Raw genomic sequence first — 15,887 nt, 5'->3', positions numbered from 1 at the left:
CGTGAACGTGCCATTGGCATGCTGAATACAGGAACATCCGTCACTGACGTTGCGAGGGTTATGGGATGCAGTCGACAGACCATCCATAATCTCCAGACACGTCTCCATCAAACTGGCACCACAGCCGACCGTAAGGAACCCTCCACAGAACTTGCAGGAGCTTGGTGCCATGTTGGTACAAATATGGCGGCGCATTCCCCAAGCTGTGTTCAGACGCATCATCCAATCCATGAGGAGACGTTGTATCGCAGTTGTGAATGCCCATGGAGGACACACCCGATATTGACATGATTTCATTAAGTTGTGACTCACCGTTTTTGATCATGGACATTGTCGTCGCATTTCCGGTGGAACCGATTCCATGACAAACATGATCTGTATGCTATAGCATCTTTAATGACAAGATAATTCAATACAATCGTTATTTCAAACCTATTTTCCAAAATGTTCAAATGATTGACTTTGAAACGAGTGTAAAGTTTTTATTTTTGTTGAGTTTATATATATATATATATATATATATATATATATATATATATATATATATATATATATATATATATATATATATGCCAAAAATACTGAAAGACATTTCCACTTGTTTGCCAGTGAGTAATAGAACAGTGATTAAATCCTCCCTTTACATCAATCATTCGGACCAGGCCAGGCCAAAGTTCTCAAAGCCCTGCCTCATGCCACCAATCTTTCCTAAGCTCTCTTTATCACACTCGGCAATTAGGATTCTGATTATTTAATATATAATTATTATTATTATTATCATCAGGAAAAACATACACTGCCCATGCCAAAAAAAAAATACTTACACACTCTATTATGCCAATGCACCACCTTTAGATTTGATTATGGTGCACATTCGCTGTGGCATTGTTTCAACAATATTATGCAATATTACAACATTTTTCTCCACCCAGAGTTCTATTAGTTCTTTACCGAGCTCTTGCCTTGATGACAGGAGAGTCGAACTGCTGCATAAAGTCTTCTCCAGCACATCCCAAAGATTCTCAGTGGGATTAAGGTCGGGATTGTGGTGGCCAATTCATGTGTGAAAATGATTCCTTGTGCTTCCTGAACCACTCTAACAATTTGAGCTCTAATTTTATGCCCATGCCATCAGGGACAAAAAAAATCCATTGATGTGATAATCTAGTCATTCAGTACATTTAGGTCGTCAGCTGACTTCATTTTATTGCTACAGTACATAGCGTTGCTGAGCCTCGACCTGACCAACTGAAGTCACCATGGATCATAACACTGCCTCCAGAGACTTGTACAGTGATCCCTATGCATGATGAGTGCATCGCCTCATGCACTTCCCTTCTTACCCTGACACACCCATCACTCAGGAACAGGGTAAATCTGGATTCATCAGACCACATGACCTTTTTTGGACTAACTCCTTAGTTATTTTCTATGCTTGATGCAGGCCAATAATTTGACCCTTCTGAAACACAATAAAATCTTTTCCATGACCACAGGATACATCTTCCGACATGTTTGTTTAAGAAATGAGAAGCTACTCACTGCATCAGTTAAGGTTTAAAAGAATTGTTGCCAGCTGAAACAATCACTGCAGTAATTATCCAATCAAAGGTTCTTAAATATTTGCTTATTTAAATCTAAATGGTGACTTTTTTGGAAGGGCAGTGTAGTTGGTAGCAGTATGGTGAACAAGCAGTGTTGTCTCCTCACAGCTACAGTAGCTCAATCCTGAATCCCTCAATCCTGAGCTCAGGGTCTCTGCAAAGTTTCATGTAAGTGTTCTCAGGTTTCCTCACAAGTGGAAATGAGTGTGTGACTGTGTATGTTCCATCTGGTGTCCCTTCCAGGGTGTATTCCACTTTACATCCTGTGTTCTTGGTCTAGGTTCCGGGTCCACCTCAGTCATGAACAGGAAAAAGTGTTTACTGAAGTTGAGTGAATGACGCAAGTCAGGTTCATTTTCATCTGGGACTTGTGGCGTTCAGCTACAGCTATCCGTCTCATATGCTTTTATTTTTGGTTCTACAGTTTTTATTATTGGTTCTAGACCAGGTGGCATGGTGGTGTAGTGGTTAGCACTGTCACCTCACAGCAAGAAGGTTCTGGGTTTGAGCCCAGTAACTGACGAGGGCCTTTCTGTGCGGAGTTTGCATGTTCTCCCTGTGTCTGTGTGGGTTTCCTCTGGGTGCTCCAGTTTCTCCCACAGTCGAAAGACATGCAGGTTAGGCTAATTGGTGGCTCTAAATTGACCGTAGGTGTGAGTTTGAATGGTTGTGTGTCTGTATGTGTCAGTCCTGCAATGATTTGGCAACTTGCCCAGGGTGTACCCCACCTCTCGCTCATAGTCAGCTGGGATAGGCTCCAGCTTGCCCGTGACCCTGCACAGGATAAGCGGTTATGGATGATGGATGGGTTCTAGACAACCATTGATTAAGACATCCCTTTTATGTGCTTCTTGAGAAAGAGTACAAAATAATTCTTCTCCATTATCTCTAAACTAAAGCATATATTTTACCAGCTTTACCAGATTTTGCTCTGGAAATCAACAGGCCCTCAGGTCTCTCAGTGATGACCATGTTTCCATGTTAAGGCACATGAGTCAAGTCCATTGTTGATAGATAAATAAATAAAAATCAATTTTTTAAAATAAACTCAGTTGTCAGGGCTTACGCAAAATGAGCCATCAGTATGGTGTTATTATTGCATCAAGAGAATTTATCAGCCACTCGCTGCTGCCAATATAAACAGGAGGATACGACAGACAAGGAACTGGCCAGAGAGTAGAGTCCAAACTGAGTTAGTTCTTCTCTGTAATTGAAATTGTGCACAAACACATTATTGAGCTTTGGACATACAAGTCAATGAAGCCTCTTCAGTTATTACTGTGAGTTACAGTCCTCCATTAAATACAATACTATGTAAATGAGACCACCCCTTTGTTTTCAATCAAACAGTAATGATAGAGAAATTATGGGAAAACATTAATTATATTTTTTAGACATGTACTGTATAAATGTATTTATGCAGGCCAATAAGATCAACATTGCAAATTAAATATTTACAGACTTTAAGACCTTGGTGTGATTTTTCCCATCATTATTACTGTGAATGTCACAGCAGTGCTGGCAGAGATGTTCTTAAAACGAGACTTTTTTGAAAATGTGTACTGTACATTTTCCCATCATTACTGTTTGCCACTAAATAATTAATGACAAGTGCTGAATGGCCATTTGATTGAAAACAAAAATGGTGGCCTCTGATTTTTGCACAGTATATTACAGTGTCTTGCAAAATTATTCATCCCCCTTGGTATTTTGTCCTGTTTTGTCAAATTACACGCTGGAATTAAAATGGATTTTTGGGCGGTTAACACCATTTGATTTACACAACATGCCTTCCACTTAAAAGGTGCAAATTGTTTTATTGTTTTTATTGTGACACAAACAATAATTAAGATGAAAAAACAGAAATCTGGAGTGTGCATAGGTATTCACCTCCCAAAGTCAATACTTTGTAGAGCCACCTTTTGCTGCAATTACAGTTGCAAGTCTCTTGGGGTATGTCTCTATTAGCTTAGCACATCTAGCCACTGCCATTCCTCAAGGCAAAACTGCTCCAACTCCTTCAAGTTAGATGGGTTGTGTTGGTTTCCAACAATCTTCAAGTTATGCCCCAGATTCTCAGTTGGCTGGAGGTCTGGACTTTGACTCAGCTATTCCAAGACGTTTAAATGTTTCCCTTTAAACCACTCCAGTGTAACTTTAGCAGTATGTTTAGGGTCATTGTCCTGCTGGAATGTGAACCTTCGTCCCAGTCTCAAACCTCTGGCTGACTCAAACAGGTTTTCCTCCAGAATTGCCCTGTATATAGTGCCATCCATCTTTCCTTCAATCCTGACCAGCTTTCCTATCCATGCAAATGAAAAACATCCCTACAGCATGATGCTGCCACCACCATGCTTCACTGCAGGAATGGTGTTCTCAAGGTGATGGGAAATGTTGGGTTTGCGCCACACATGGCATTTCCCACGATGGCCAAAGAGTTCAGTTTTAGTCTCATTTAACCAGATAATCTTCTTCCATGTGTTTGGGGAGTCTGCCACATGCTGTTGGGCAAACTCCAAATGTGTTTTCTTATTTTTTTTTCTTTAAGCAGTGGCTTTTTTCTAGCCACTCTTCCATAACGCCCCACTCTGTGGAGTGTATGACTTAAAGTGGCCCTATGGACAGATACTCCCATCTCCGCTGTGGATCTTTGTAGCTCTTTGTGTTATCTTTGGTGTCTTTGCTGCATTTTTGATTAATGCCCTCATTGCCCGGTCTGTGAGGTTTGGTGGGCGGCCTTCTCTTGGCAGGTTTGTAGTGGTGACATATTCTTTTCATTTTGCTATAATGGATTTAATGGTGGGCGGCACGGTGGTGTAGTGGTTAGCACTGTCGCCTCACAGCAAGAAGGTCCGTGTTCGAGCCCTGTGGCCGGCGAGGGCCTTTCTGTGCGGAGTTTGCATATTCTCCCCGTGTCCGTGTTCCTCTGGGTGCTCCGGTTTCCCCCACAGTCCAAAGACATGCAGGTTAGGCTAATTGGTGGCTCTAAATTGACTGTAGGTGTGAGTGTGAATGGTTGTCTGTGTCTATGTGTCAGCCCTGTGATGGCCTGGTGACTTGTCCAGGGTGTACCCCGCCTTTCACCCGTAGTCAGCTGGGATAGGCTCCAGCTTGCCTGTGACCCTGTAGAACAGGATAAAGCAGCTAGAGATAATGGGATTTAATGGTGCTCCATGGGATTTTCAAATTTGGGGATTTTTTTTTTTTAATAACCCAACCCTAACCAAACCCAATCAAATTTCAAATTGATTATAAAATACTACTATTGACCTTTTAAAGCACTGAATGGTCTCATGCCACAATACCTCAGTGAACTTCTGGTTCTTTATGACCCATCACACCTACTTAGATCAAAAGGTGCAAACTATCTGTTGGTACCTCATATAGTGAAGGTTACATCAGGGGGCAGAGCCTTTTCTTACAAAGCCCCACATTTATGGAACAGCCTTCCAAGTAGTGTTCAGGACTCAGACAGAGTCTCAGTGTTTAAGTCTAGGCTGAAAACATATCTGTTTAGTTAAGCCTTTTGTTAATAGTTTTATTAGGTAAAGGAGTAGATCTGGAGGGTCCTCAGGTATAGAGTGTTTTGGTAAACTTGGATGTATGGATGCTGTCAGCCCCCCATTCACTTGCTCACTCGAGTTTGTTGATGGTGTAGTGGCTGGCTGTTTTATGTCCCAGGACACCCTCATGTCTGTGTTACCTTCAGGCTCTCCCCTTTTAGTTATGCTGTCATAGTTAGTTTTGCCAGAGTCCCTGCTTGCACTCAGCGTAAAATGCATACCGTTTTTACTCATTAGGTGACATTGGGCATACCTAACAACCTGTGTTTCTCTCTCTCTCTTTCTCCCTTCACTCTGTCTGCCCCTCTGAGTTACATCCTGAAACCAAGATGCTGACCTCTTCTGCTCCTCGGACCTGCCTGATCCATCCTGATGCCCTACTTAAAGAAGAAACCTTTATTTGTCACATGCACACTTCAAGCACAGTGAAATTCATTCTCTGCATTTAACCCATCTGAAGCAGTGAACACACATACACACACACACACACACACACACACACGCACACACACGCACACACACACACACAGAGCAGTGGGCAGCCACACTAGAGTGCCCTGGGAGCAGTCAGGGGTTAGGTACCTTGCTCAAGGGCACTTCAGCCCAAGGCTGCCCCATGTTAACCTAGCTACATGTCTTTGGACTGTGGGGGAAACCAGAGCACCCAGAGGAAACCCACACAGACACAGGGAGAACATGCAAACTCCGCACAGAAAGGCCCTTGCCGGCCACTGGGTTCGAACCTTCTTGCTGTAAGGCGACCGTGCTAACCACTACACCACCGTGCTGCCCACTACTTCTGGCTGGAGTCTCATCCCATTGCTCCTGTGGAGGACGGCCCCATATGGACAGTTGAAAGTCACACTTGGAAGATGCTCTGGACATTTACAGTAATACATTTATGTCTGAGGACTTCAGTTGACTTGCTAACTTTAGGACTGCAGTTGTCATGAACAGTTTTGCACTCAAGTTTCCATCAATGAATAGCTTATAACTTCAACAAAACAGACTTCATGTTAAAATAATAATGAATTTCCTGGTTTCACAGTTATACTTTGTGACTATATACGGTAGGACACTGTTATAGAAGTAAGTTATTTATAATCACGTTATCTGTTATCAGCCAAATGAGGATGGGTTCCCTTTTGAGTGTGGTTCATCTCAAGGTTTCTTCCTCATGTCGTCTGAGTGAGTTTATTTTTGCTACAGTCACCACAGGCTTGCTCACTGGAGATAAATTAAGGATAAAATTAGCTCATGTTTAAAGTCTTGAATTTTCTGTAAAGCTGCTTTGCAACAATGTCTATTGTTAAAAGTGCTATAAAAAATAAACTTGACTTCATTTGAAACATGACTTGATCTATACTTCTCCACAACTTTGTCTCTGACCTGTTTGGAGGATCCTTGGTTTTCATGTTGCTTGCTTAGTAGTGTAGCAGAGTCAGGGTCCTTCCAGAACAGGTTGATTTATACAGACATCATGTGACAGATCATGTGACACTTTGATTGCACACAGGTGGATCTTAATCAACTAATTATGTGACTTATGAAGTGAATTGGTTGGACCAGCTCTTATTTAGGGGTTTCATACAAAAGGGGGTGAATACTTATGCGCACTCCAGATTTCTGTTTTTTCATCTTAATTATTGTGTCACAATAAAAAAAAAAACAGCTTGCACCTTTAAAGTGGTAGGCATGTTGTGTAAATCAAATGATGCTAACCTTCCAAAAATCCATTTTAATTCCAGCTTGTAATGCGACAAAACAGGACAAACACCAAGGGGGATGAATACTTTTGCAAGACACTGGATATGAAATTATTGTTCACTGGACAAGTTCATGAAGCTTGGTCAGAAAAAAAAGCAATGGTTTAAAGCTGCTGATCTAAGTTACCTATCTAAATCACACGAAAGATATTTTAGATAAAAATGGAAAGCATGGAATGAGTCACACTGGAGTCTCATCTGTAATTCAAAGATTAACTTCCACAGATAGGAAGAAAAATATCCTGTGTGGAAGCATATATCATACTCTATAAAATATTAACATATTCCCTGAATTTTCTCCAAATGCTTCATGCTTTTCACTATAATTTGTCCCGTTTGTTAATGAATAAAAACTCCCAGAGTGCATAAACACTGATTTATTAACTCATATCACAGAATCTGCTAGGAAAAGCAAACTCGAGCTTTGAGTCTTCAATTAGTGTTTTTTTTTTTTTTTTGTACAGTCTGCCCTGCTTCAGATGTGTTGTTTTTGGAACCTGAACAGATCTTCATGAGAGGATGTACATCAGAGAACTGGAGCACATAATCGATGCACATGGTATCATACAGCATGTGCAACATATGTCCAAACTCTAAGTTCCATCGATAATGCATCAAAAGTAGAAAGAAAGGTAAAGGTTAAATATGCTTCATCCATTTGCATTTTCATGGGATTTTCATATAAATGCTAGCTAGCTAAATAAATAAATAAATATTTTTTTAAAAAAAGGGAGCGGCATGGTGGTGTAGTGGTTAGCACTGTCGCCTCACAGCAAGAAGGTTCTGGGTTTGGGCCCAGTGGCTATTGGGGGCCTTTCTGTGTGGAGTTTGCATGTTCTCCCCGTGTCTGCATGGGTTTCCTCCGGGTGCTCCGGTTTCCCCCACAGTCCAAAGACATGCAGGTTAGGCTAATAGATGACTTGCAACCACGTGATCAAAATGTGCTATGTCATGAGCATCTGCTATGATGGTGGATATACAAAGCAAGTAGCATGGCAGCTACTGAAAGCGTGTCTAACAATGCTGAATTTTCTCAGTATTACCATGATTTGAACAGTCGAGTGAGGATTCAATATGAAGAGAAGATAGATATGTGTGGTTTTGACCCATATTATTTTAAAAAATCAGACTTTTCTGAAAATAAGACGCTTCTACCGACCATCGAGTACCCAGATATCGTGTTCTATCTAGTTTGGCTGCTGAAGAATCAAGTCTGACCTTGGACGAAACATAGCCCATTTTCTGAGTGGGTGCCCAGTGTGAATTGTTTCTATTATATAATTTTGCTGGCAATCCTAGAAGCGAAATGGTAATACACGTTAAAATTATGACAATGACTGAGTGAACTACAACAAGAGAACACTCATTTTATAACAAAATTCTCGCAACACGAAATAAAATTCTTCCATTATATTATTGAGAGAGCTTTTGAATCTCACCTGAGATAAAATGATTACTGCAAGCACGAGCTGTTTTGGTTTTAGCCTCTGTTAGATCAGCCCTGCCGATGTTGTTCAGCCGTGCTTGTCTCCTCTCCGTACTAAGCCTCAGAGTTTCCTCACCCTCTTTCCGAATCACGGACAGAATTCTAAAAAATCGGAACGTTCCACGGTCATGAGTACTGTTGTGACCACCACTGTATACAGCACAAACATATGGCATAGCTAAAAGAACACTTAAAGCAGTGGAAAAACAAAGAGAGTTGCACACATGTGACTATGGAATGTCGCTTGACCCCACATTTGTATCTCCACCAACATGGCCGACATCCGGGTTTCTATTTTGCTTTGACGTCACTTGCAAGTCAAGTATCGGAGGCTCTAAATTGACCGTAGGTGTGAAGGTAAGTATGAATGGTTGTTTGTCTCCATATGTCAGCCCTGCAATGACCTGGTGACTTGTCTAGGGTGTACCCTGCCTCTCGCCCACAGTCAGCTGGGATAGGCTCCAGCTTGCCCGTGACCCTGCACAGGATAAGTGGTTACGGATAATGGATGAATGGATAGATGGAATAATGGATAAATAAAAGGGCTTTCCAATACAAAACTGGGTCACCTATTACTGCCATTACATCACTGAAAGAACAACAATGCATGTGAAGGAGGTGATTTGAGGGGAAAAGCTCCAGACAGGATGTACGTGTATTACAGCTCATCACCACAGCCAGTGTGTTACTCAGCATTAATGGAACACCATGGCATGGGAATGATCTGCCCTTCTGAATCTAGTCACCAAGCTGTTGTTTGGAAAGAAAAAGCGTGATGAAGTGTTTCCTATTTGCCTTCCATATAGTCTAGGAGGGTCCCTGCCATTTTAGGTCAAGTGAACAGCAAATAGGCTGTTTATAGCCATGGTATTGTATTAATTAGAGTAAACTGCTAACAAATTTCAGCTTGAACTGCTGAGCTGTTCCACAGGTTGTGGAGGTGTGAATTCACATTGTGCAACAAGGGAGTCGTTACTCACTCAACACTTAAATTCAAAAGAAAAGTTGGATGTTGCATTGAACCATGAGCATGACTTGGAAGTTTTCTGGAAATTCCCTTTCATACCAAAAATTTAAAAAGAAAGAGCCTGTTCACAAAAGAGTACTGATTATTTCACACGGCGGGATGTTTGGTGCAGAGAAGGAACAAGAAGTCAACATATGAATTTATATAAAAATAAAAAGAGGAACGTCATGCATACAGCGTGACTGTAAATTCAGTTGCATGCCATGACAAGGCCCTGATGGATAAGATGAAAATGGTAGAATTGCTGATGAAAGTTACTTCTTCAACTGTTGTGCTTTTTTTTTCTGCATTCCACAATGCAGAAAATATTGACAATCAAAACTTTCTAGGTTTACCTTTGGGTCCTTCACAGATACACTAACACCTTCTCCAGCTACTCAGAAATCCAGAAGAAATCTCTAATTTTCAAATAAACTCATGAAACATTTTGTTTTTAATCAATTTGAATATTCAAAGCCAGTGAGCATTGATTTCATTACATTTCATTTCATATCAATGAAGTGATCACAAAAGGTAGAACTTCTAACCCACTCTTCACCTCATGGCATTTCATCAAAGAGTTACGCTTCTTCTTTAAAACAAAACTCACTCTTTTGCTTACTAGTTTAGTATTAAATGAGTATTTTTGACGAAACTCCAATAATGAATGAAATATAATGCATAAGTCATTTATTAATTATTAACAAAAGAGTGGTAAAGCAAACCACTGGGCATGGAGTGGGTTGGGAAATAAAAAGAAATAAGCAGTACATGTTCATGTTTTCTTTTTTACTAAATAGAATATTGGATGTTTAGTAAGATGGGTTCATGAGCATTTTATTGATATCTGCTACCCTGTGCAACTCAATTTTTTTCACCTCCTTTATCTATTTTCTAACCCAGTGCAGGGTGGCACGGTGGTGTAGTGGTTAGTCCTGTTACCTCAAAGCAAGAAGGTTCTGGGTTCAAACCCAGCGGCTGATGGGGGGGGGCTTTCTGTGTGGAGTTTGTATGTTCTCCCTGTGTCTGTGTGGGTCCCCTGCGGGTGCTCCGGTTTCATCCAAAGACATTTGGTTAGGTTAATTGGTGGCTCTAAATTGAGTGTGAATGGTTGTTTGTCTCTATGTGTCACCCCTGCGATGACCTGGTGACTTGTCCAGGGTGTATCCTGCCTCTTACTTGTAGTCAGCTGGGATAGGCTCCAGCTTGCCCATGATCCTGCACAGGATAAGTGGTTACAGATAATGAATGGATAACCCAGTGCCCCCTCCCCCCAGCTCTGTATCTCACAGAGGCTGAGTATTTGAACACTCGGTGTAAAGACACAGATTGACAAGAGGTTCGAGTAGAGTTTTGGCTGAAAGCTACTCCCTGGTCTAAGATTTCTGGCTCCGAAACTTACAAATAGATGTAAATGCTAAGAAGAAAGCTTGCGCTCCTGTTTTCAAAGCTCATAGTTGTTGTTGTTGTAGTTTCTGTTTCAATAAAATCAGCCTTTTATGTAAGGTGTAAAGTTCAAAGTAAAAGGTTATTATGTCTGTCTATAAAAATGAAATATATAGCACTTAAAGCCAGAAATTTACTTTCCAGCCTTTAGAATTTCCCTTGATCTTGAACATAATGAGGTTTAAAACCTATGAACCACCAACGTTGCCTGCTGATTTTTTTTTTTACTCTTGAGAGATTAACAGGCTTTAAAGCTGAACTGTAAGCATATACAGTGGATATAAAAAGTGTACCCATTCCGTTAAAGTGATAGGTTTTTCTAATGTAAAAAAAAAATGAGACCACGATAAATAATTTCAAAACTTTTCCCACCTTTCCCACCTCAATAAGCTGGTTGCATAAGTGTGCATACCCTTAAACTAATACTTTGTTGAAGCACCTTTTGATTTAATTACAGCATTCGGTCTTTTTGGGTCGGAGTCTATCAGCCTGCCACATCTAGACTTGACAATATTTCCCCACTCTTCCTTGCAAAAGCGCTCCAAATCTGTCAGATTGTGAGGGCATCTCTTGTGCACAGCCCTCTTCAGGTCACCCCACAGATTTTCAATTGGATATGGGTCTGGGCTCTGGCTGGGCCATTCCAAAACTTCAATTTTCTTCTGGTGAAGATTAGATTAGATTAGATAAAACTTTATTGATCCCTTTGGGAGGGTTCCCTCAGGGAAATTAAGAGCTATTCTTTTGTTGATTTTGATGTATGCTTGGGGTCATTGTCATGCTGAAAGATGAAATTCCTCTTCATCTTCAGCTTTCTTGCAGACACCTGAAGGTTTTGGGCCAAATTGACTGGTATTTAGAACTGTTCATAATTCCCTCCACCTTGACTAAAGCCCCTGTTCCAGCTGAAGAAAAACAACCCCAAAACATGATGCTGCCACCACCATGCTTCACCGTGGGTATGGTGTTCTTTTGGTGATGTGCAGTGTTGTTTTTGCGCCAAACATACCTTTTGGAATTGTGGCCAAAAAGTTCAACCTTGGTTTCGTCAGACCATAACACATTTTCCCACATGCTTTTGGGAGAGTTGATGTATTTTTTTACAAAATTTAGCCGGGCCTGGATGTTTTTCTTTGTAAGAAAAGCTTCCTTCTTGCAACCCTACTCCACAGTCCAGACATATGGAGAATACGGGAGATTGTTGTCACATGTAGTCCACAACCAGTACTTGCCAGAAATTCCTGCAGCTCCTTCAGTGTTGCTGTAGGCCTCTTGGCAACCTCCCTGACCAGTTTTTGTCTTGTCTTTTCATCAATTTTGTAGGGACATCCAGTTCTCAGTAATGTCACTGTTGTCCCATATTTTCTCCACTTCTTGATGACTGTCTTCACTGTGCTCCATGGTATATCTAATGCCGTGGAAATGTTTTTGTACCCTTCTCTTGACTGATTCCTTTCAACAATGAGATCCCTTTGATGCTTTCTAAGCTCTCTGTGAACCCTGGCTTTTGCTGGAGGACACAACTGAGTCAATGTCTGAACTTTATTTGGGGTTAATCAGAATCATTTTAATTGATGGCAGGTGTGAACCCTAAAAGACTGAATGCTGTAATTAAATCAAAAGGTGCTTCAGCAAAGTATTAGTTTAAGGGTGTGCACACTTATGCAACCAGCTTATTGTATTTTTTTATGTTTTCCCCCCTAACAGATTTGTTTGTTTTTCAATTGAATTGTACAGGTTACAGGTCACATTAAAGGTGGGAAAAGTTTTGAAATTATTTATCATAGTCTCATTTTTTTTTTACATCAGAAAAAACGATCATTTTAATGGGGTGTGTACACTTTTTATATCCACTGTAGATGCACCACAGTATTATGCCTCATCCAGATCAAGCACAGAACGCTTACATACTGTATATATCTTTGAAAATGACGCTCAGTGTTGTGAATAAAGCCTAAGAGAAGTCATCTTGCTCCTCCTGGCTCCCAGTTCTGTGCCTGCTTTGTGTCGTGCAAAGTTTTGACATGGAATGATGGATCGAGGACACAGTACAGTAAACACTAATGCCTCAGAGTGTGTACACATTCACTGCTGACTGTATCAGGGGCAAGGGATATGTACGGTGCCACCAACTGTCAACTGTCTCTGTGTAACATGAGAGAAAAGTGCCCTCAATGAACTTCCTCAATGAAAAAAAAGGGAAACGTATTTTAGACATACTGTATTTAGAGTTGAAAACATGGGCCTTCAATAGAACAGGCTGCTTGTTATTAGTTATTATTCAAGACTTAGAAGTCTGTTGACGTCTAAGAAGAGAAAAGAAGAATTCGATGTTGAATGAAACATAGATAATGACAAGTCTTTTATTTAAAAAAAAAATCAAATAAGTTGCATTAGACATGGCTGTGAGAGCAGACAAGGGATTGAATATTAATATTTTTTTTTGTGTAAATATAAAGCTTTGTTCACTGTTTATAATGCTATCAGCCAAGTACACTAAGCTGTTTTAATCACACTGTAATCCAGGCTTGTAATGTAATTACTGGATGTAATGTGACTACTGGCTTTTATAATCACAACCAGGAACAGGGCTTACTTACAGAATCTGATGTAAACCTGTCTGGGAACTCTTAAATATATCAGGAACAAAACACCATAGGTCATGCTCTTGAAGGAAAATAAGCAAAGATGGGTCAATGTGACAGCAAAGTGTTTTATTTCTCTTACACCACACCAATTTTCAGCAATTATTACAATATTGAATTTTTCATTACGGAATGATACGTCATGCTTTATATCCATTTATGATTAGAGTAGAGTGTCCATCTATCACTTACCTTATAGAAGCTATAAACAGGCGTTCCCTCAACACATGTTGAAGTTTATAAAACAAAAACTTGTCCATGTTACACAGAAAACACAAATCCTTCTGTCCTGAAGACTCTGATATGTTGGAAAACTGAACCATACAGCTTTATTTCTGACACAGGAGATGAAAAATGTTAATAAACATCTCACAGAAAACTTCTCCATGTCAACAATTATAATAAAGAATCTGTAATATGTTTATGTGGAATGTCTACTATACTTATTCGACTGAACACATCAAATATAAACCTTGCAGCCAGAACTGTTTTCAAAGCTGCTGTTAATCAAGCTAACATTAATCACCAAACATGATCCACCCATTATCTGTAACCGCTTATCCTGTGCAGGGTCGCGGTAAGCTGGAGCCTATCCCAGCTGACTATGGACAAGAAGTGGGGTACACCCTGGACAAGTCACCAGATCATCGCAGGTATGACACATAGAGACAAACAACCATTCACACTCACTTTAGAGCCACCAGTTAACCTAACCTGCATGTCTTTGAACCATGGGGGAAACCAGAACACCCAAAGGAAACCCACACAGACACGGGGAGAACATGCAAACTCCACACAGAAAGGCCCCTGTCGACCACTGGGCTTGAACCCAGAACCTTCTTGCTGTGAGACGACAGTGCTAACCACTACACTACCATGTCGCCTACCAAATATGAGTTAAATATTAAATCTAAATATGAATCAACAGTGCTGGGATATAAAATAAGATACATTTAGTATACTATACTAACTATTCTAGCTACATATATAGTGCAGGGTGTGCCCCACCTCTTGCCCAAAGTTGGCTGGGCTCCAGCTTCCTCTAACACCCCTGACAGATAAATGGTGTAGATAATGTGTTTACAGGATTACTAATGTGCATGTGCATTATGTTCAACGCCCCATAAGGGACTGTTTGTTTGTTTGTTCGTTTGTTCATTTGTTTGTTTGTTTGTTTTCCCTATAACCTTTACCAGGATATACACTGCCTGGCCAAAAAAAAAAAAAAAATCACCATTTGGATTTAAATAAGCAAATACATAAGAGCCTTTAATTGGATAATTACTGCAGTGATTAATCTTTCAGCTGGCAAGAATTCTTTTAACCCTAACTGATGCAATGAGTATCTTCTCATTTCTTAAACAAATATTTCATAAGACGTGTCCTGTGTTCGTAGAAAAGATGTTACTGTGTTTCAGAAGGGTCAAATTACTGACCTGCATCAAGCAAAGAAAACAACGAAGGAGATTGCTGAAATTACTGGAATTGGGTTAAGAACTGTCCAGTGCATTATTAAACCCTGAAAGGATACTGGTGATCCATCAACTTCACAGAAGAAATGTGGCTGGAAAAAAAATCCTGACTGACCATGATCAGAGATCACTTAAATGCTTGGTGAAGTTGAATCGTTTTTAAAAAATCGACAGTAGAACTCACGGCTATGTTTAATCATGAAATTAAGAGCATTTCCACCCTCACAATGCGATAAGAACTCACAGGACTGGGACTAAACAGCTGTGTGGCCAAAAGAAAACACTTGTTAGTGAGACTAATCAGAAGAAAAGGCTTCAATTTGCTAGGGAGCATAAAGATTGGATTCTGGAACAATGGAAAAAGGTCATGTGGTCTGATGAATCCAGATTTACCCTGTTCCTGGGTGTGTCAGGGAAAGAAGGGAGGCACATGAGGTGATGCATCCATCATGCATAGTGGCCACTGTACAAGCCTCTGGAGGCAGTGTTATGATCTGAGGTTGTTTCAGTTGGTCAGGTCGAGGCTCAGCAATGTTATGTGGCAATAAAATGAAGTCAGCTGCCGACCTGAATGTACTGAAAGACCAGGTTATCACATCAATTGATTTTTTTCTTCCCTGATGGCATGGACATAAAATTAAAGCTCAGACTGTGAAAGAGAGGTTCAGGAAGCACAAGGAATCATTTTCACACATGAACTGGCCACCACAGAGTCCCGACCTTAACCCCATTGAGAATCTTTGGGATGTGCTGGAGAAGACTTTATGTAGTGGTTCGACTCTCCATCCTCAACACAAGATCTTGGTGAAAAATTAATAACTGTGAAACTGTGAACGGAAATTAAAAAAGCTGTCAAAAGTGTCAGGCAGATTGAGATTTATGGATTGAGCTGTGAAAAG

The sequence above is a fragment of the Neoarius graeffei genome, chromosome 8, assembly GCF_027579695.1.
Source record: "Neoarius graeffei isolate fNeoGra1 chromosome 8, fNeoGra1.pri, whole genome shotgun sequence".
Lineage (NCBI taxonomy): Eukaryota > Metazoa > Chordata > Actinopteri > Siluriformes > Ariidae > Neoarius > Neoarius graeffei.
Note: the sequence above shows the minus strand (reverse complement) of the source record.